The sequence below is a fragment of the Macaca fascicularis genome, chromosome 13, assembly GCF_037993035.2.
Source record: "Macaca fascicularis isolate 582-1 chromosome 13, T2T-MFA8v1.1".
NCBI lineage: Eukaryota > Metazoa > Chordata > Mammalia > Primates > Cercopithecidae > Macaca > Macaca fascicularis.
In genome coordinates, this window is record NC_088387.1 from 53,268,482 (window position 1) to 53,291,864 (window position 23,383).

A 23,383-nucleotide genomic window follows, 5' to 3' on the forward strand; every position below is an offset into this window, starting at 1 on the left:
GTAAAATAAAATTTAAAAAAAAGAATACCAACAAAACAAATATATTCTCTGCCCTTGTGGAGATTATAGTATAATGAGAGAGAACCTTTTCATGTGCTTATTAGCCATTCATACATTTTCTTTTGTGAGATATTTGTTCAAGGCTTTTGCCACTTTTTATTGGGTTGGGATTTCATTGTTAATTTTTAGTAATTCTTTATTCTGGATTAAAGTTCTTGTTAAATATACGTATTACAAATTTTTCCTCCTGGTTTGTGGCTTGCCTACTTATTTTCTTACTGGTGTCTTCATATGAGCCGAAATTTTTCATTTTGATGAATTCTAATCTATAAAATTTTTATTTTATATTATGTGTTTATGTTCTGTCCAATAAATCTATTTCTGCCCCTAAGATTGTGAAGATACACTCCCATGTTTTCTTCTACAAGCCCTTTAGTTCTTGCTTATATTTTTAAATCTTTGATCCATCTGAAATTAATTTTGGTGTATGTATAGAGAGAAGGTTTGAGGTTCTTTTCTTGCCATTTAGCTATTCAGTTGTTCCAGGACCATTTGTTGAAAAACAAACAACAAACAAACAGAAGTTGCTTTTTCTCATTGAATTGTTTTGGTGCCTTTGTCAAAAATTCATTGCCCACATATGGGCGGGTCTGATTCCAGACCTTCGTTTCTGGTCCTTTGATCAAGTTGTCTGTCCTATGCCAATACCACACCATATTGATTAGCATAGTTTTACGGTAAGTTTTGAAATGAAGTAGTAGGTGTCCTCCAGCTCTGTTCTTCTTTTTGTGTTTCTAGATCCTTCACATTTTACATACATCTTAGAGTCAGCACATCAATTTCTACAGAAAAAAGCTTGCTGGAATTTTAATTGGAACTTTGTTAAATCTATAAACTTGGGAAGAATAAGTATCATGACAAAACTGAGTTTTCCAGTCCACAAACACTAGAAGGTTGACTGGATGACCCACTTAATTTTTTAAAAAATAATTCAATGTCTTCTTTAATTTAATAATAACAAGATTTGGAGTTTCAAGTACAGAGGTCTTGCACATCTTTCTTTCCTAAGTAATAAATGGGCTTTGATATTACTGTAAATAGTATTGCTTTAAAATTTTATTTTCCAGCCGGATACAGTGGCTCATGGCTGTAATCCCAGCACTTTCTGAGACCAAGGTGGGAGGATCTTTTGAGGCCAGGAATTCAAGACAAGCCTGGTCAATAGAGTGAGACCTAATAAATTAGCTGGGTGTGGTGGCAGGCACCTATAGTCCCAGCTACTTGGGAGACTGAGACGGGAAGATTGCTTGAACTCAGGAGGTTGAGGCTGCAGTAAGCAGTGATGCAGGTAAGCATTACTGCACTCAAACCTGGGAAACAGAGCAAAACCTGTTCTTAAAAAAACAAAAATTATGGCCGGGCGCGGTGGCTCACGCCTGTAATCCCAGCACTTTGGGAGGCCGAGGCGGGCGGATCACAAGGTCAGCAGATCGAGACCACGGTGAAACCCCGTCTCTACTAAAAATACAAAAAATTAGCCGGGCGTGGTGGCGGGCGCCTGTAGTCCCAGCTACTCGGGAGACTGAGGCAGGAGAATGGCATGATCCCGGGAGGCGGAGCTTGCAGTGAGCCAAGATCGCGCCGCTGCACTCCAGCCTGGGTGACAGAGCGATGGAATCGCAAAAAGATGATAGTTTTACTTCTTCTCCAATCTTTATGCCTTTTTAAAATCATGTTATTGCCTTATTAAACTAGCAGAACTGCTAGCATAATGTTGAATGGAAGTGGTAAGAGCAGGCAGCCTTGTCATGATCCAGATTTAAAGGAAAAACATTTATACCTTATCTAGGTTTTTAGTAGGCACTCTTCATCAGGTTAAGGATGCTCACTTCAGTTAGTTCAATTACTAATAGTTTGTTGAACATCTTTATCAATAATTGATGTTAGATTTTGTTAAATGTTTTATCTTTATCTCTTGAAATGAACATAAGATTTTTATTATTTATTCTGTTAATGTGGTGAATTATGCTGGTTGTTTTCCAAGTGTTTTGCCAATCTTGCAACCCCAGGCTAAATGTCATTGTTGTGATTTTACATATGCATATACATGCACACACACATATACACATACATATACATATTACTGGATTACATGTAACACATATATACATTCAAATATATTTCAATACAATTGAATATATTACTGTATCTAGTATTCTTAGATCTTATGAAGAAATTTTTCATCTAAATTAAGAATATTAGTCTATAATTTTCTTTCATTGTAATACTGTCAGGTTTTGGCATCAATGTTATGCTAGCCTTATAAAACTATTTTAGAGACCGAGATTTTGTTCCTGCTATTGCTGGTGGTTGTTTTTATGAGGCGGGGGTGGCGAATGAGAGTTTTGATTGCAAACCTAGTGTTCTAAATAGATATAAAGTTATTAAGATTTTCAGCTGGGTGTAGTGGTTCACACCTGTAATCCTAGCACTTTGGAAGGCTGAGGCAGGAGGATCACTTGAGCCTAGGAGTTCAAGACTGGCTTGGGCAACATAGTGAGACTGCTTCTCTACAAAAAAATTTTAAAAATTAGCCAGGTGTGGTGGTGCATGCCTGTAGTCCCAGCTACTAAGGAGGCTGAGGTGGGAGGTTTGCTTGAACCCAAGAGGTGAAGGCTATGGTAGGCTATGATCTTACCATTGCATTCTAGCCTGGACAACAGAGAATGTCACTGTCTCAGAAAAAAAAGAAAGAAGAAAGAAAGAAAGAAAAGAAAAGAAAAGAAAAGAAAAGAAAAGAGGTAGGAAGGAAGAAAGGAAAGGAAAGGGAAGGGAAGGGAAGGGAAGGGAAGGGAAGGGAAGAAGGAAAGGAAGGAAAGTTACTAAGATTTTCCATTTTTTGTGTGTGTAAGTTTGTTAAGTTGTATCTTTCTAGAAATTCATTCATTTTATCTGAATTTTAAATTTTATTAGCATAAAATTGTTCATATTACCTCCTCTTTTTAATAAATATAGAATCTTCACTGATATCTCTTCTTTCAATCCTGGTATAGGTTATTTGTATTTTTATTCTCTGTCTTGCTGAGGATCTATCAATTTATTAATCTTTTCAAGGAACAAACTTCAAATTTGTCCATTTTTCAGCCTTCTTTGTATTTTAAAATTTCTGTTTTTATCTTTATTATTTACTTTATTCTACTTCCTTTAGATTTACTTTTCTCTTTCATTTCTGGAGTATTCATGTGAAAACTTAGGTCATATAAGCATTTAAAACTATAAATTTTTTCTAAGAACTGCTTTAGCTGGATCCCACAAATACTGATTTTATTATCATCCAGTTCAAAATATTTTTTCCTTATAATTTCTTCTTTGAATCATTGTGTTATTTTTAAATGTCCTGCCTAATTTCTAAACTCTGAAGAATTCTTTTAGCTATATAATTGATACTGATTTATAATCCAATCACATTTGTCAGAGAACATACTCTGTCTGATGTCAATTCTTTGATATTTATTAAAACTTGTTTTATGACCCAGCCTATAATCTATCTTGGAAAATCAATGTATATTTTGTGGTTGTTGGATACTTAAGCTTTTTAAATATATTGGCATAAAGTTGTTCATGATAATGTCTTATGATTTTTAAAATAGCTACTCTATTTGTACTTATATCGTACTTTCATAATATTTTTTTCTGCCTTCTTGTTTCCTTTGTCAATTTTGAGAGGGATTTCCCTCTTCTATTGGTCTTTTTAAAGAACAAACTTCACTGGTTTTATTGACCATCCAAATTTTAATTTTTATTGTTTTCTGTGTTATTAATTTCTGATTTCTGAATTTTTGTTTACTAGGCTGTGGCCTACCTTCCACCATGAGAGACTAAGTTCTATGTGGGAAAGTAAGGGACCTTTTCTCTCTAAATAAATATTTAAATAAATGAATACATGAATCAACGAATGTTTATGTGCTGCTTCCAGCATAGCTGAACAGCCTGGTGTATGTTAGTACACAGGACCCATTTGTTTAATTCTTAACTCCTTCCTTCTTGGTAACATTTATTGCCTCCTCTTCTTTCACACAGCCTCTGTTTGCTACTGTTCCAGGACTTAATCATTGGCCATCTCTTCTTTCTATACTTACGTTCTAGACAATCTCATGTGATCCAATGGCATTAAATAATGTCTAGACCCTGTTTTTCTAGTCCCTGTTTTTCTCAAGATTTCCAGAATGGTATATCTGAGTACCTTCTCAATTCCTTCATCTAACTTAACACTTAAACTTACTCTTTTTAAATATCTTACTACTCTCCCAAAACCTGGTTTTCCCCAGCACTCTCAATACATGAAATGTTATCACTCTTTGCCCGGTTTTTCAGGAAAAACCTTGAAAGCACCCCAACATTTCTGTCTTCCTATATTTAATACTGGTAAAGTCCTATTGGAATCAAATTCAAAATATAGCCTGAATCCATCCACTTTTCCTATTGACATAGTCCTCCCAAATAGATCCGATATCCCATTTGGGCTGTCAAACACATATGGGCACATACCTGTGCATGTGTGTTCTGCCCCTGGCCCACCACACATGCAGGAAAGAGCATCTTAATTACTGTGGATTTGCTAGAAAAATGTGAACTTTCCATTAAAACCTAACTACATTTATGGCATGAATTTTAAAGTGAAGCTGAATATGACTACCTTACAGATATGGTTTGGCTGTGTCTCCATCCAAATCTCATCTTGAATTGTAGTTCCTATAATTCCCACATGTCATGGGAGGGACACAGTGGGAGGTAATTGAATCATGGGGGGGGGCGGGTCTTTCCAGTGCTGTTTTTATGAATAGTGAATAAGTCTCAGGAGATCTGATGGTTTCTAAAAGAGGAGTTTCCCTGCACATGCTCTCTTTGCTTGCTGCCATGTAAGACATTCCTTTGCTCTTCCTTCATCTTCCACCATGATTGTGAGGCCTCCCCAACCATGTGGAATTGTGAGCCCATTAAACCTCTTTCCTTTATAAACTACCCAGTCTTTGGTATGTCTTTATTAGCAGTGTGAGAACAGACTAATAAACTTGCCTAGTACACATTTATATCTCACCTGGACTAGTGTTTCCTAACTGGCCTCCTTCTCCCACCCCTGCAACCACAGTCTATTCTACACATGATAGGGGGAGTGCACATGTTAAAGGCACTTCGTACTGATTACTCCTCCACTCAAAATTCCCCTATGGCTTCCCCAACACTTAGAATAAAATACAAAGTCCTTCCATGGATTACATGGTCCTGTGTAATTTGGTTTCTGGTTCCCCAGTTTGTATCACTAATTTTCCTCCATTCCATTCACTCTGCACCACCTACCCTGGCCCTCTCACTATTCCTTAAACACTCTGGTCTTTTTCCCATTTCAGGGCATTTGCACTTTTTCTTCAACCTGGAATTTTCTGCTCAGATATGACAACAGCTTTTTCCTTTACCTTATTGAGGTGTCTGCTCTCATGCCAGCTCTTTCAAGAAAACTAAATCTAAAACAGCCATCAATCTAAAATAACCATCATCCCCAATTGCTGTTGGCCTTTTAAATTTTTTTTCATATTCTACAGTATATATTCATTTGTTTATTCCCTGTCTATCCCCACAAGGATATAAACTCCATGAAGCCAAAGCTTTTTCTGATGTCCCCCCCACCAGACTTCTAGTGTTTAGAGCACTGCTTGCCACATAGTAGGCCTATAATAAGTATTTGTTAAGTGAATGCATGAAGTAACAACTTTGAACTTCCACTGCAACCCTAACTGAATGGGAATACAATTTTTTCTAAAATCCTGCTACCAATTAGTTATGTAATCTTCAGCAAATTCCTAGAGCCAAACTTTCTTTACTATAAAACAAAGAGGTTAGATTAAATAATTGCTACCTTGTCTTCCAGCTTGTATATGTTCAGTTTATAAACACTAAAAGTTCTGTAGAAAAATAGAGAATGCAGAAATAAAGCTGTACGCCTACAGCCATCAAATCTTTGACAAAGTTGACCAAAATAAGCACTGGGGAAAGGATCCTCTATTCAATAAATAGTGCTGGAATAGCTTGCTAGCCATATGCAGAAGAATGAAACTGGACCCTTACCTTTCACTATATACAAAAATTAACCCAAGATGGATCAAAGACTTAGTGTAACATCTCAAATCATAAGAATCCTAGGACAAGGCCAGGCATAGTGGCTCACACCTGTAATCCCAGCACTTTGAGAGGCCAAGTGGGTAGATCCTTTGAGGCCAAGAGTTCAAGACCGGCCTGGGCAACATGGCAAATCTCTGTCTTTACAAGAAATACAAAAATTAGCCAGGCATAGTGGCAGGCACCTGTAGTCCCAGCTACACAGGAGGCTGAGGTGGAGGATCACCTGAGCCCAGGAAGGTTGAGGCTGCTGTGAGTCAAGATTGTGCCACTATACTCCAGCTTGGGTGACAGAGTGAGACCCTGTTTTAACAACAACAACAAAAAATTCTAAAACCTAGGAAATGCCATTCTCGACACGGACCTTGGGGAATAATTTATGACTAAGTCCTCAAACCCAGTTGCAAGAAAAAGAAAAGTTGACAATTAAACTGACGTCCTTCTGCACAGCAAAGGAGACTACCAACAGAGCAAACAGACAACCTACATAATAGGAGAAAACATTCACAAAGTATGCATCTGACAAAGGTCTAATATCCGGAATCTGTAAGGAACTAAAAAAAAATTCAACAGGCCGAAAACAACTCCATTAAAAATGGGCAAAAGACATGAACGAACACTTCTCAAAAGAAGACATATAAGCAGCCAACAAATATATGAAAACATCCTTATCATCACTAATCATCAGAGAAATGTATACCAAAACCACAATGAGATACTATCTCACACCAGTAAGAATACCTATTATTAAAAAGTCAAAAAACAACAGATGTTGGTGAGGCTGAGAGAAAAGGGAATGCTCATACACTGTTGTTGCAAATGTAAATTAGTTCAGCCACTGTGGAAAGCAGTTTGGAGATTTCTTAAAGAACTTAAAATAGAACTATCATTTGACCCAGCAATCCCATTACAGGGTATATATTTAAAAGAAAGGAAATCATTCAACCAGAGAGACACGTGCACTAGTATGTTCATTGCAACACTATTTACAATAGCAAAGATATGGAATTAACTTAGGTGCCCATCAATGGGGGACTAGATAAAGAAAATATGGTACATATACACCATACTACGCAGCCATACAAAAGTACAAAATCATGTCCTTTGTGCAACATGGATGCACCCGGAGGTCATTATCATAAGTGAATCAACACAGGAACAGAAAACCAAATACTGCATGTTTTTATTGACAAGTGGGAGCTAAACGTTGGATGCTCATAGACATAAAGATGGCAACAATAGAAACTGGAGATGACTAGAGTATGGAAGGAGGGGAAGAAGGGTTGAAAAACTAACTGTTGGGTACTATGCTCATTATGTAGGTGATGGGGTTATTCATACCCCAAATTTCTGTATCACACAATATACTCAGGTAACAAATCCGCACATGTATCTTCTGAATCTAAAATAAAAGTTGAAAAGAAAAAAAAAAAGTTCTGTAAAAGCTTTGATTGAGGTATTTTTAGGTGGGAGCATCAATACTAGACTGAGTAGCAAGGGTATAACCTGGGTTTGAGAGAGGCTCTGTGACAATTGCTGAAATAGAAGCCCAGATCCACTGGGGATTTGGTTTCTTACAGCTCATCATGTATCAGGAATGGCTCTGCCCAGGGTCACACCAGGTGTACTTGGGCTGGCAGGTAGATACCGATAAGATGCCAAGCCTTGTCATCTATTGTTCTAAATTGCAACAAAATCAAGAGTTAAGCCTTCTGACACATATTCTTGCAAAGTCTTCTCTTTCATAATTAGGATATTCACAACCAAAAATTATAAAAGCTCATAGCAGACAAAACCTTCCAAATAATTTGTTCTGGCCCATCCTGCTCTAACATTTCTCTTCTCCTCTTAATTGGCTTCATTTGATCCTGGCCCTAGTTAGGTTCTCACTGAGGCCATTTCCCCCCAACTCACTCCCTATATTTCATCACATTGCTTTATCTTATACATGTTGTCTCATAGCCTATTTGTATTTTCCTGAGAGAAAATATCCATCGCGTTATTAAAAAATACAGGAAAATTTTACTGTTTTATGAGAATTTATTAGAATGAGGAGCCTCCTTTGGGCATTAGCCCACTGTGAGGGAAAGTTAAGACGTCTAGTTGCTCCCCCAAGTACACACCATGGCTCCATAGGTGAGGACTCAAAGACAATGAAGAATCACAACTTAACCTGCTCTCTGGGGCTTTACTGAGGCTGGGGGCCAGAGTAGACTCTTTGTCCTTGGCCATTGAGATTGAGAAGAAAACCTGCCCAACTTTATCAGATCAGGTCTCCTGAGACTTCTGAGGGGCAGAGTGAAGTAGTAGGTTGAGTTTTTGGCCACAAATCAAAGACCCCAATCTCCACTCCATGTTATTTCCAACCAGCTATGTGGCCTTCCTGGACCTCAGACTTCAGACTTTTAAAATTAGGGGCTGAACATCCAGTTATACACAACAGATTAAAGACTCACGTGAGTCTCTAATGTTTCCTAAACCTCACGAAAATGACTGCAAAGAGATTTTGTTTAACAAAGAAAATAAAAGCAGGAATGGAAATAAGGTAATGAAATTTAGAAGCTGGAAAGCAAATGAACTTAGTTGTCCAAGAAGGCTGAGTCCCGAAAATCAGTGAGGAAAGCTGAGAAGCAGTTATGTTTGAACCATTGAACCCCCTAGTGGTCCAGGAATTAGTAGGACTTGGCATCTTCGGAAGCGAGGGTAAAGATGAGGTTGAAAGCAGGGAGATGAAAAGAAAGTCTGTTGGAAAAAATTTTGACTCCAGATCTCTTCCTATCATTACTGACCTGGAAGTCTGCTCTGACCTATTAAGATAAAACTAGAAGGCTATTCTTTAAAGAGGATTAACATAGGTATTGAAGATTCGGGCCTTAAAACACAGAAGGGGTACCATCAGAAAATAGGGGATTGACGTTAAAGTTTACAACCTGAATGTAGAGATCCCAAAAAGAACATTGGGAGATCCTTCTCTGAATTGTACCAGCCCAAGAGAAAAGAACTGAAGATAAATCCTGTTCCCAAAAGATCTAGCCCAGCTACAGACTCTAGTATCGTGTCCATAGTGAACGAGCCTTCTCTTTATGCCCAGAGCTCCAAGACAGCCTATCAGTGCCTCATTCTTAAATATGAATGAAGAGTCAAGAATAACCAGGCAACCTGAGGAAAGCATCTAATATAAGAGATAGACCAAAGCAAATAGAAAAAAGTAAGGGTTAATTCTTATTAAGCATATGCTGTGAGCTAGGTACTATTCTAAGTACTTTATGTATATTTACACACTTAATCTTCACAATCACCATTTAAGTAAATACTATTATTATGTCCATGGAGAAGGTGAAGGAACTGAGGCATGGAGACATTAAGTAACTTGCCCAAGGTCACACTGTAAGCTGAGAAGCTGTTATTCTAAGCTGGCAATCTGTCACGTGTCTATGTCCTTAAGCACTAAGCCTAGAAAATGATAATAATTAATAAAATACAACACACTTGCTAGCAATAGAAACAATTCAAAGAAAAGAGAAGTTCACAAAGCAACAATAATATCCTCTGAAAGATAAGAGAAAAAATATATCTAAGATACAAGAAAAGAATGCTATAAAAAATTGAATATTTGGAGCACTAATAGAGTCTTAGCAATTAAAAATATAGAAACAGAAGTGAAAAACTTGATGGAATGGAAGGCTTCTAGAAATTAAAGCCAGTCATAGGTGGTCTCCCAGCTTCCAACTTTGCCCACTCCCCTCCCTTCCCCAATGACTTTCATGGCAATGGGCCAAGTGCTTAATTTTAAACCCTAATTTAGAGCCAAGTCAATTCCTTGTTTAAAACTCTCTGGCAAACTCCCCTCACATTTAGGGAAAAAATTTACACTCTACCATGACCTGTGAGGGATTGGGTGATCTGCAGTATGGCCTCCTCTCCAATGTCAGCCCCACTCACGCCCTCTTTACTCCAGCCACACTAGCCTCTTACTGTTCCTCATCTCTCCAAGCTTCCCCTGTCTTGGGACTCTGGACTTGCAAGTTCCACTACTTGGAAAGTTCTCCCAGATATTTGCAGGACTGGCTTCTTTATCTTGTAAGAGGCATTTGAACCAGAGTGACTCCATCTTGAATAGGGGCTGAGTAAAATAAGGCTGAGACCTACTGGGCTGCATTCCCAGGAGGTTAGGCATTGCTAGTCACAAAATGAAATAGGAGGTCAACCAAAGATACAGGTCACAAAGACCCTGCTGGTAAAACAGGATGCAGTAAAGAAACTAGCCAAAACCCACCAAAACCAAGATGGTGATGAAAGTGACCTCTGTCATCCTCACTGCTCAGTTCATTATATGCTAATTATAATGTATTAGCATGCTAAAAGACATCCCACCAGCGCCATGACCCTTTACAAATGCCGTGGCAATGTCTGGAAGTTCCCCTTTATGGTCTAAAAAGGAGAGGGATTCTCAGTTCCAGAAAATAGCCCCCTTTTCCTGGAAACCTCATGAATAACCCACCCCTCACTTAGCATATAACCAAGAAATAACTACAAGTATACTCGGTCAAGAAGCCCATGCCACTGCTTTGCCTGTGGAGCAGCCGTTTCTTATTCCTTTACTTTCTTAATAAACTGACTTTCACTTTACTCTAGGGACTCGCCCTGAATTCTTTCTTGTGTGAAGTTCAATAACCCTCTCTTGGGGTCTGGATTGGGACCCTTTCCGGTAACAGTCTCAGTGTTCAAGAAACCAAGCTATTCCTGACCTCTCAATCTAAACTACCTCCAATTCCTTTCTGCCTCATTCCTTCGATTGTCACCTCCTGGCCCTTTACTCTGCTCTCCTTTTTTTCATAATACTTACTGCTATCAGAAATTATGTTTACGAAATACTCTTTTCTGGTTTTTTGTTTGTTTGTTTGATTGATTGATCTAGACTGTAAGTTCCATGAGGGCTGAAACTTTGTTTTGTTCTTTGCTGAATTCCCAACACCTACGTGGTACTGGTACGTAGTAGCATTAAATAATTCTTTGTTAAATAAATAGGGAATGAATAATTTTGGGTGAAAAGAATGATACCAACTTCACTGGTTGTTTAAAAAAAAAATCGTGAATTTTCAATCTAAAAAATAATAAAGGTTGTACAAAGTAAAACAAACTGGTTTCATTTTTGTTCCACCCATAAGCCCTGGAGTATCAGCAAGCATAGTATCTGGGCTAAGCAGTACGCTCTGACATTTCTTAGTCCTAGAGATGACTCCCTTCTGGCCAAGCCTCAAGCACGGATGGGGAGGAAAACAGCATTTCTATTAAGTATGTAAACAAGCCAGCAGGATGCCTAGGTTTGTTATCTGCATGAATAAAATGCTTCCACTGGGGCACTGCAAAGGGAAAAGGATTCTCAGTCCCCAGAGAGCTAAATTCTCCAGGAAAGTGATTCTTGACTGATGGTTTAGAGAGAATTGTTTGGAGGAAGCTCAGTAATGCTCATCTACCTTTCACAGCTGTGCAGGTTTCTCTCAGCTCCATGCCAGAATGTGAGGGGGGATAGGTTTTCTTTAAACCGTAGGGAGGGATTTCTGAGAAGACCATTTACACTGTCAGCTCCTATGGAATTCCCCACTTATAAGAGGGATGTAGAGAAACAAATGAGGAGAAATCCAGTGGTAATACAAGAAGTTCATTTTACCCTAAACAATAACCTCACGTCCCAAAAATGCCTTGTCTCCCAGGGAAGGACTTGGCAGGTATCTTCAGCATAACAGTGTAGGGTTGGCAACTGGAGCCTCTGTGTGTGTGTGTGTGCATGCACTCCCGTGTGTGTGTATTTATACGTACATGTAATACTCACTCATTGTTCATTACCTGACTGCTGATTCTTCAGACCAAGACTAATGTCGTTTTCGTAATGTAATTAGCTATATCTTTAGTGAGACTGTGTCCCTGCAGTGAGAAAGGACCCCCTCCCCGACCCCAGGCACACCCCAAATGTGGATTGTGAACAATCCTTGAAAAGAAGTGTTTGTTTTTAGTAGATGTGTGTGTATATTTCTGCCCAAGTATTTACTCAGTGAAGGTCACATTATCGAGACCATGCATGAGGGCCAACTACTCCTCACTTCACACTGGATGAAGGAAGGAATTAGGTTTCACGGGCATAAGTCTATCCAAGGTGGGCTACTAGTGTCCCACCTATTAAATACTGAACATATTCAGATTTTGAGAATAGTAAACCACTATGAGTGAATAAGAGATTCACTCATAGTAAGCCATTACGAGTGAATAAAAGATAGGGAAATCCTATCAAAGGAAATGCACGCAGCCTCATCCTTGACTGAAGGAAGAAGGGTTTTCTCCTCTCTCCTATGTTGGGGAATTTTGGAAGAGGTAGACAAGCTCCTACACCATGCAGTTGGTGGGAGTCCCCACGTGGAGGGGCACAGCCCACAGACTCCAGCAACAGCTGGAGTGAGCTGACCAGCTGAACTGATGGGCAAAGATCAAAAAGGAATGTGTGAGACTTAGACCTTCAGAAGCCTTAGCAGTAGTTGGAAAGATGATCGTGCCAGAACTTCCTGCTGTAATATAGACAGGGAGGACTTAAGCAATGCAATATCGCTGTACTCTACCCTACCGGGATAGGCTGAGGCGGGTGGTGTACTTACTTGGTTTGGTGATGTCTCCATGGATACGCTGATTGACTCCTGAGAAGATTTCATCTGAAGACCCAACCTCTTCCTAGCAGTCAAAAAGTTCTTTTAGACCGGGCGTGGTGGCTCACGCCTGTATTCCCAGCACTTTGGGAAGCCGAGGCAGTCGGGTCACCTGAGGTCAGGAGTTCGAGAGCAGCCTGGCCAACATGGTGAAACCCCGTCTCTACTAAAAGTACAAAAATTAGCCGGGTGTGATGGCGGGCACTTGTAATCCCAGCTACTGAGGAGGCTGAGGCAGAATTGCTTGAACCTTGGAGGCAGAGGTTGCAGTGAGCTGAGATCGTGCCACTGCACTCCAGCCTGGGCAACAAGAGCAAGATTCCATTTCAAAAAAAAAGAAAAGAAAAGAAAAGAAAAAGAGTTATTTTAAATGTCTGAATGTACAGCTGGAATAAGGAATGCTTTCTTTTGCAAACTGCTATTTTGAGACTCTAGATATTTTTTCTTTGCAGTTTCCAAAAATAATGACACTAATGCCTGTGCTAATTCAAGGATTCTATATGTTTCTGTGTATGTCCAGATGAAGATGACCTTCTTTGTCCCATAGTTTTACAATGCTGTTAAAAAGCAAAATGTGCTCACTAGTGTGTTTACTGTTTATTGATGTTCAAACTGTTCTTCCTTGAAATTCATGGAAGACTTTTGTTGACCCACTTCCTAAATAAAAAAGTCAGAGAGCTATAGGACTACATTTTAATGCCTCATGAGAACTGTTTTAACCCCAAGTTTCTCCAAGCCTACTCCTAATCATCTATTCGTTTTAACTTTCTGGTATTGACATTTCAGAGAGTTCAGTTTTGAAACAGCATCATAGGTACCTGCTTCTCTACTACCCATAGCCTCAGAACTCCCATCTTAGTGGCCAGTTTGGGGGTCTTTTCTAATTATCAGTGCATGGAAGCTGACAACTCCATTGGATCTATCTGTCCCACCTGTTGTCTTTTTGCTTTAGGGCAAAGGGCAAAAGCTCAGAAATGTTGTGCACTTAGTTAATTCTCATTACAATGAGCCTATGTCCTCAAACACTCCTCTGTACATTAGCAGACATAGAGGGGTCAAAGGAAAGACCACACAAGGTTTTCCATCTCAGTGTCAGTTAGAGGTATTCTTTCCAATCCTTGGTTTCATCTCTTTCAGTACAAAAAAAAAAAAAGAGACCCTAGAAGCTAAAAAATAGTGTAGCCTAGTGACCTCATGTTCTGAAACCAAAACAGCCTGCTTCTGAACTGTAGGCTAACCACTTACTGGACAAGTGACTCTCAGGAACACTAGTACCACCCAGTCACAAGATTATAAGGATTAAATAAAATTATGCTTGTAAAGTACTTAATAGAGTGCACAGAGACACTGGATTAACCCGAATTGATAGTGTAATATATTGTTATATCCCATATCACAATAGTCAAAATGAATATTTAGGTAGATCTTATCCTCAAAAAGAAAAACTTGCCTATGATAAAGAGAATGCACCTTAAGAGCAGGTTAAAAAAAAAAAAAGTCCTCACAGGTGTGGTAAACTAAACATGTTTAGATTCTCTTTTTATTAAGGTCCTAATGTGCTGGAGAATATTGATATCCCATCCATGTAGTTTGACAATGCAACCTTTGTTGAAAAGATGGTGATTATGTGGAAGACGAAACGTAGTCAGAGCTAACTGATACTGAGTTATTCTGGGTGTCCAGTTAAGGGTACTTTTCCTAGGGTAGCAACTAGGAAGAGAACTCCATGGACAGTGACCTAAACCAGATGAAAGCTTATTGGTATCTCACTTAGGAGAAGTGAAGATAATCAGTCCAGTGTTGGCATGGACACCACAGGTTATCATGGGCCCATTATCTTTTCTGCTCTCTGGACCACCATGCCTACAATGCAAGACTGATTTTTATCATCCAAGATGGCTCCTGGAGCTTCAGCCATTGCATCGCATTTTTTTTTTGGCATATATATATTTTATTTTACTTTATTAAATCTTACTAATATTCTGTAAGGGACAACCCAGATGAGTAGGTTATAGTGAAGAAATCTTATTTTGGAGAGTTAAGAAACCACTATGATACTTCTAGGTATTATCTTCAGTGATGCTTCTTATCTTTATTCAGGGAATTCAGGTAATATTCAGCTCCTACAGCTACCACAAATGCAGCAAATCCCCATTTGAATCCTTTAAAGAATACATCAAAAAAGGAAACACTCTTTGCAAAGCCGCCCATGTATCTCCAAGCTTCATTGCGGCCCCATGGATCCCTTACCCCTTTTGCAGCCAGCTTCTTCTGGATATCTTCTAATGGTGTCCCTTCTATCTTCCATTGTCTATAATCTGAAAGTTCCATTTTATGGTGTCCATGTTCACGTCCATGTCCATGGGCCATGTCTGAATTCAATCTGACCTCTCAGGACACTTCTGCATCGCATTTTAAACAGCAGAATTTTGGAAGGGAAAGAGAAAGCACTTCTCATTTTAGAGAAGCAAGTTCCATACTTTAAGTTTCCTCTTAGGTTTTACTGATAAGCACTTAGTCACATGATCATTCTTAGCACAAAGGAGTCTGAGAAATACAATTTTATTCTGAAGTAAAATTTTGATTTTTTTTTTTGGTATAAATGTAAGGGATACAAGTGCAGTTTTGCTACATGGATATATTGTGTAGTGGTGAAATCTGGCCTTTTGGTGTAACCATGACTCAAATAATGCACATGGGACCTATTAGGTCATTTATTATCCCTCACCTCCCTCCCAACCTCCCATCTTTCCAAGTCTCCAGTGTCTATTATTCCACATTGTATGTCCATGTGTACACATTATTTAGCTCCCACTTATAAGTAAGAACATGCAGTATTTGACTCTCGGTTTCTGAATTACTTTACTTAAGATAATGACTTCCAGTTTCATCCATGTTGCTGCAAAAGATGTGATTACATTCTTTTCTATGGCTGAACAATATTCTTATGTAGTATATTCCTATGTACTACAAAGAAAACGTAGTCCTATGTACTACATTTTCTTTCTCCAACCATCTGTTGGTGAATACTTAGGTAGATTCCCTATCTTTACTATTGTGAATAGTGCTGTGAGAAACATTAGTGCAGGTATCTTTTTGGTATAGTGATTTCTTTTCCTTTGGGTAGATACTCAGTAGTGGGATTGCTAGAGCAAATGATAGTTCTATTTGTAGTTCTTTGAGAAATTTCCATACTGTTTTCCATAGAGGTTGTACTAATTTACATTGCGAGTAACAGTATATAAGTGCTTCCTTTTCTCTGCATCCTCACCAATATCTGTTTGTTTTTTACATTTTAATAATAGCCACTCTGACTGGTGTAAGATGATATCTCATTGTGGCTTTTATTTGCAATATCCCAATGATTAGAAATGTGAGCATTTTTTTCTATGCTTGTTGGTCATTTTTTTGTCTTCTTTTGAAAAATATCTATTCCTGTCTTTTGTCCACTTTTTAATAGGGCTATTTGTTTTTTGTTGTTGTTGAGTTGTTTGAGTTCCTTGTAAATTCTGGATATTAGCCCTCTGTTGAATTTACAGTTTGCAAGTATTTTCTCTCATTTTGCAGGTTGTCTGTTCACTCTACTGATTATTTCTTTTGCTGTGCAGGAGGCATGTAGTTTAATTAAGTCCCATTTGTCTATTTTTTAGTTTTGTGGCCTGTGCTTTTGAGGTCTTAGTCATGATTTTTGTGCCTAGACCAATGTCCGGAAGAGTTTTCTCTAGATTTTCTTCTAGAATTTTTCTAGTATCAGATCTTACATTTAAGTCTTTAACCCATCTTGAGTTGATTTTTGTATATGGTGAGAGATAAGGGTCCAGTTTCATTCTTCCGCACATCACAATCCAATTTTGCCAGTACCATTTGTTGAAAAGGGTGTTATTTCCCCAGTGTATGTCTTTGTTGACTTTGTCAAAGATGAGTTGGCTGTAGATATGTGGGTTATCTGTGTTTATTTCTGTATTCTGTATTCTGTTCTATTGATCTATGTGTCTTTTTTTTTATACCAGTATCATGCTTTTTGGGTTACGATAGTGTTACAGTATAATTTGAGGTTGGATAATATGATGCCTTCAGCTTTGTTATTCTTGCTTAGGATTGCTTTGGCTATTTGAGCTCTTTTTTGGTTCCATATAAACTTTAGGATTGTATTTTCTAATTTTTTGAAAAGTAGCATTGGTATTTTGACATTTTGATTCCTTTACACAGTAAAAAGAGAATACTGGAAAGTAAATTAAAGTTAAACTTCCCAGTCACACTAAATTCATTTTCTTAATTGGAATAATCTGAATTTTCTCTTTCCCTTACCATTCCTGGTTCCTATTTCTCCTCTTATTTGTAAAATAGCTATTTTAATTTTCTCTATAGATTCTGTCTTTTCAGTTTCTTATCCATTCCAAATATTTCAATTACTGAGTTTATGCAAGGGAAGGATTATGTTAAGGCAGCTAGTCTGTGGTCAGGTTTTACTCATTAACAGAGGAATTCTCTTAAGGTAAGGAGGTAGGTAACCCAGTCGAATCTCCTTGGAAACCTGTTGGTCACTCCATCTCCTGAAATAGATTAATGGTTTGATATGACAAGAGTCTTTATCTGCATACAGATAATCCACATAGCAAAACATCCCCATTCAGGATTACTTATGTAAAATAAAACTAATTTTTTATGGATTCATGACTTATGAGTGCTTTTTTAAAAGTCACAAAATCCCTATAATGATCTGTGTTTAAAGGGGAAAAAAGGAAATGTTTCATAACCTAAATATTCCCCACCTAGTGAGGTGACTGAAAATTGCATTTAGAGACCTCATCATTTGTTTTGGGCCAAGGACCATGTCCAATGTGAGAAAGGAGGATCTATGGGGCCACTGAATTATCCCTAGACCATTCTTACTTTACCCAACTTCTTAATTTCTTTAGACTTGACATTATTAGTGAAGTCTGATACTGAGTAAGAGCTCTAATTTGTGAGTCTAATTTGACAGTCTGGTCTTGGTAATAGTTCAAAGTGAATGGTAGCCAAGTCTCTCTAATTTCCAATTTTCTCCTAAACTCGCAATTGAAATTTCTAACCACTTGCTGGATATATCTAATTATTTTATCAGTACCTCAAAATTAACATATATAATAATAAACATCTTATCTGCCTCCTAAGCCAGTTCCTGCTCCAGAATTGCCAGTCATCCAACCTCCAGATATCACCATCATCCCCTCCTACTCTTCCTTCCTTATCTCCAGTAACACTTTAAGACTTTCACTCCATTCATGTCTTCCTTTGTAGTTTTACTACCTCCTAATTGGTCTCTCTGATCCCATTCTTTCTGGCCACTAATCCTTCTAACATATTAATCTTCCTATAGTTATCTTCTATACACACACACACACACACACACAATGGTCTTCTAGGGAAATATAGAGAAAGAGATATATCATTAAACCTTATGAAGTAAGCAACAGTAAGTTATATAAGTAGACAGCCAGAGGTGATAGATAAAATCCAAGGCTGTTCTCAAATTAAGGAAGGAGCACAAACTCATACATATATGATGGAAAATGGTTCCAACTCCACCCTTTAAAAGTAGTACCATGAGGAAAGGCAGTAGATAAAATTCTGAAAAAAAATCGTGCAAATACCCCTCACTGTGATGGAATCACACTGATTGTGGGAGGTAGACATCTTAGAGAAACAAACTAAATGTTCCCTTATGGATTAAAAGCTTCTTCCCACCACCATGGGTAATGACATACCAGAAATGGGAGAAATTGCCAGAATTTGCCATTTTGTTTTTCACTAACCGGAAAAAAGACAAGAAAACATTTGAAAAAATAACCACCCAAAGCTAATATTTCTAAAAAGAAAAAATGATTTTGAGACAGAAATAATACAGAGTGATTGCAGGAGAACAGAAAATTCCAGGCAGCGGTTTCACATGTCTAGCAAAAGGAAACTGTTGAAATAGCCACAGAAGCTAGGGGCTGATAAATCCCTGAAAAACAGGGTGTGAACCAAGCTGCCTAAGACAGACTGGACCCAACATGGTGCTGGATTTGACCTAGGTTTCACGTAGGACCTCATTATATGCTCGTTAACATACTCAATCACACACTCAACAGCACCATGACAGTTCCAGGAACACCATATTTGGTGTAAAAATGGGTGGCACCACAGTTCATAGAAATCTTCACTTTTTTCCATGAGTTTTCATGAATATTCCACCCCTTGGTTAGAGAAACCCGTAAAGGTAGCAGCCTCAAATCCCTCGTGCATGACTCTTAAGTATGCCTGCTCTCCCCTTTCTCAAGTGTGTATTCTTCACTTTGCAATAAATCTCCATACTTTCACTATTTTCTGACTTATCCTTGAATTCCTTCTCGTGATGGTATAAAGAGCCTGTACACCGGCTGGGGTCAAGGTGTCACCTGCGTTCAGGAAACCCCTGCTGGTATTAATTTAGCAAAATTGAAAGAGAAAACTAAGGCAAGAACTTGATTTTGGCTTTTCTGGGGTGAGTGACCCGTAAGAGATATGCGTGGGGAGCTCCAGATCACCCTCTTCTACTGCAATGTATAGTACTATGACCAGCACTACACCAGTCAGGGAACTATCAGGAAACAGAGGGAATGGGGAGACTTGAATAAAAGACAGGTTTGCAATGGTATGGCCAGAGCTAAGATGAACCAGCAAGAGACAGGAGAGTGCCTTGAGGTCATTAAAAAGGGAGCCTACCGGCCCTAGGCCTGAGAGCAAAGGGGAGGAATAGCTACCAGGACCCCAAGAGACCAACAGCTATAGCAGATAGCTGCCCAATAGTGGTAGGGGGCTGCCAGCCCTCATGACCTGGAAAGTTGGGACTCAATTGAACAAATCCTCACCTCAATCTGCTTTATCCTCTAATGTCCCATTGGTGTCTGCCATTGACCTAATCCAGAAAGAAACTAGAAGGAAACATTGCTCAATGGTATAGTCCAAAAGTCAGTCTCTAGGTAATACAGCAAGGTAGAGAGGGGATCTAGACAGGCAAGAGTAAAATACTCTACCCAGAAGCCTTCTGATTTTCTCAACAAATGAGTGGAAGAGTATAAAAAGAAGATAAAACTAAGAATAACTCATCTAGAGCAGGTTATCACTGATGGAAGTGAAGGCTCAGTAGTTCTGAGTTAGAAAAATAATCCAAAACCCTGGGCATCACTCCCAAAGACGGGATATGCAGCACCAGCAAAACTGAATTCCAGAATACAACTTTTAATAAAGTAACACAATGAAGACACAGCCCACCAACCGTGGCTACAAAGAGTTCTCTCACCCCCATCCTCAGCGGTATGAAATGTGGAGCACCAACTCTCTAACTGAAGCTATAAACAGAGGAAGCAACCAGATAAAGAGGAAGTAGAACAAGGGAAATTCAGCCACCCTGATTTGGTCAACACACTGGGGAACAGAGCTGGGTCTGTCCAAGATGAATAAAATAAAAATAATTACAACAGGAAAGCTATGCATAATTATGACAAAGGAAAAGAAATCAAACAATAAGAGAGACAAAAAGGAACAGAGAGAAATGAACAGTCTACCCTGGAAGAAAAAAAAATCATGGAAAACAAAAGGAAATAATAAACAAATGAAAATGTTTCAACTCTTAAATACATAAAGAGAATATGGAAAGCATGAACTAAGCAATATATATATATATCAAATATAATGGAATAAAAAGGGCTATGTCAGAGTTAAAGAGACTCTACATGTCCAACCAAAGGCAAAACTCTGCTCAAAGGAAAACTCACTCCCTTAATTGCTTAAGATACAAGAAAAAAACAAAATAAGTCTATCACTCTACTCAAGAGTATGTGAAAAGGCCAACAAAATCGAAATGAGGCCAGCAGAAGCAAAATAATTCATGAAAGAACAAAAAGCAATAAGTAAGAGGGTAAAGCAATAGTCCTGGTAAGTAAATCTGCAATGCTGCTTTTACAGGATGTTTCTTTGTGCTTCCCAGCAACCAAAATACCCTCTCTTCTTAAGAGCAATCATTCAGGGACATAAGCTGGAATCGCGTCATTCATCTTTGTAACATCTGAGCCTAGGACAAGAAATATCTGTTAAATAATTGCGTGAAAGAGTCCTGGAACAACAGTTCATTAGGAGAAACCTTCCCTGGCTTCTTGGATGAATCTTTGTCATGCAGATCAGAACTGGGGCCATTGAGATGGCAGAGAGATAGAAAGTCAGTGAACCACAAGGCCCACTGAGGCATCTTTACAAGAAAAGTGTCCGGTAAAGATCTATTGATTTAATTCCATTTAAATTTGTGGGCCTCTTCTTTCCTGCCATCTCCATTTCTCCCAATGCTCACTCCAGTGTTTTGGCCTCCCCCAAGGCAGGTATTCTGAACCAGTTCAGGGGACTGTGAACTTGGATGGGAAAAAAAATGTATTGCTATTCTCACTAAACTGTAATTGAACTTCACATTTCCTGCCATTATGAAGCAGGCAACAAACCATGCTAGAATTAGCAGTCCCTGAGACTGTCGCCAAGAGATATTTTACATCTCATCGGAGTTTGGAGAGAGGTCTCAAAATATCGTTTACATTCATTGCTACTTCAAAATCATGGTAGTTTTTAGCCTGATGCTAAATATTATTATGTAAGACATTGAAGATTTAATATAAAGAAATGAAATATAAATATTTATATAATTATACCACAAACTTAAACTAATTTGAGAATTGCATTTTAATAGAATTGATTTCTTCCGTATTCCTATGTATTTTATTGAATACATTTGAAAGCATTATTTTGGGAAGAAGCTATAAATTTCACTGGATGCCAGAAGCTCCCAAGACGCTTAAAAGTTAAGGACCTTTGCATTGCGGTCAGTTGTTACGGGTCAACGAAACATCTCAGAGAAGGAAAAATAAAGATGGGAGTGGTGTTATTCTCAGTTTTTGAGAAAATCTGGTTAATTTAGATGTCGATTTATCACTTAATGATTGAACTTAAGGAGAAACGTGTCTATTTGGTTTACTAGAAAGCCTAAAGGAGGGCTAAAAACATCATATAAAGGCTGCAGCACAGAGTGATTAAAAGGCTGAGCTCTGGAGTTGAACTACTGGGCTTCAAATTTCAGCGCACTTACGTGACCTTGAGCAACTTCTGTGAGTTAAGGCTGTTTCCTCATCTGTAGCATGGGAGTATGAGGACTGACTGAGACAATTCCTGTAACATGCTCAGCCCAGCCCAATACATGGCAGATTCTTCTTGCTGTTAGTATTAAAGTCAGCCAAATTTGTTTCCAACAACCTTTCCCTTCATATTCTTTTTTTTCCTAATTATGAAATGCCTCCCTCACCCCATCACACAGACCTATTTCATACAGCCAGTTTCTCTCTGCTCTTGGCCCTCCTGCCTCTATCCCATCAAAACCCACTCTCAGATAAGGCTCTGGTATTCCTTTCTTATGTCTCTGTGTTTTCCAGTTTTTGAGCTGCCTCTCCCAGGGGTGGCAATTCCATCATTGTGTGAGCGGTCCTCCCCTCCAGGGAAGAGCAATTTCAGCCTCCTAAAGCAGATAAAAGACGTTTTTCAGGCTGGGCTCAATGGCTCACGCCTGTAATCCCAGCACTTTGGGAGGCCAAGGCAGGTGGATCACTTGAGGTCAGGAGTTCAGGACCAGCCTGGACAACATGGTGGAACTCAGTTTCTACTAAAAATACAAAAATTAGTTGGGTGTGGTGGTGGGTGCCTGTAATCCCAGCTACTCAGGAGGCTGAAGCAGGAGGATCACTTGAACCTGGGAGGAGAAGGTTGCAGTGAGCAGGGATCACACCACTGCACACCAGTCTGGACAACAGAGTGAGACTTTGTCTCAAAAAAAAAAAAAAAAAAAAGAAGAAAGAAGAAATAAATGTTTCTCTTGCCAGGTGGAATGCTCATCTTTTGCTTCTCTGCACCTTTTGCTTCTGTTCAGCTCAAGTCTCACCTCCTTCCAAAAGCCTCCCCGCTTCTCTTGTCCTCACCAGCAGGGGCAGGAGGTGGCCCTCAATGTGACTAAACTCTGAGCACACAGGGTCTGGCCACTCCTCTGGACGTTCAGCCAAGTGTGGCTTCTTTTTTTTTTAAGACAGAGTCTCACTTTGTCATCAGGCTGGAGTGCAGTGGTGAGATCTTGGCTCACTGCAACCTCTGCCTCCCGAGTTCAAGCGATTCTCCTGCCTCAGCCTCCGGAGTAGCTGGGGTTAGAGGTGTGCACCACATGCCCAGCTAATTTTTGTATTTTTAGTAGAGATGGGGTTTCACCATCTTGGCCAGGATGGTCTCGATCCCTTGACCTCGTGATCTGCCCGCTTCGTCCTCCCAAAGTGCTGGGATTACAGACGTGAGCCACCACGTCCAGCCAAGTGTGACTTCTTTATTTCTCTCCTCTGATTTCCTGGGGAGGGCAGCTGTTCTCATGAACAGGGGCCTAGTGTCATTCCTTTTAGATTCCCAGGAATGCCCAACTAGGCAAGGTAAAGAAAGGG

At 39.0% G+C, this 23,383-nt stretch overlaps 1 pseudogene; it reads right to left on the reverse strand.

Annotated features, from left to right (window-relative positions):
* Positions 1-14,796: 14,796 nt before the first annotated feature.
* LOC102135077 (NADH dehydrogenase [ubiquinone] 1 beta subcomplex subunit 3 pseudogene) lies at positions 14,797-15,270 on the reverse strand (annotated as a pseudogene).
* Positions 15,271-23,383: the final 8,113 nt, after the last annotated feature.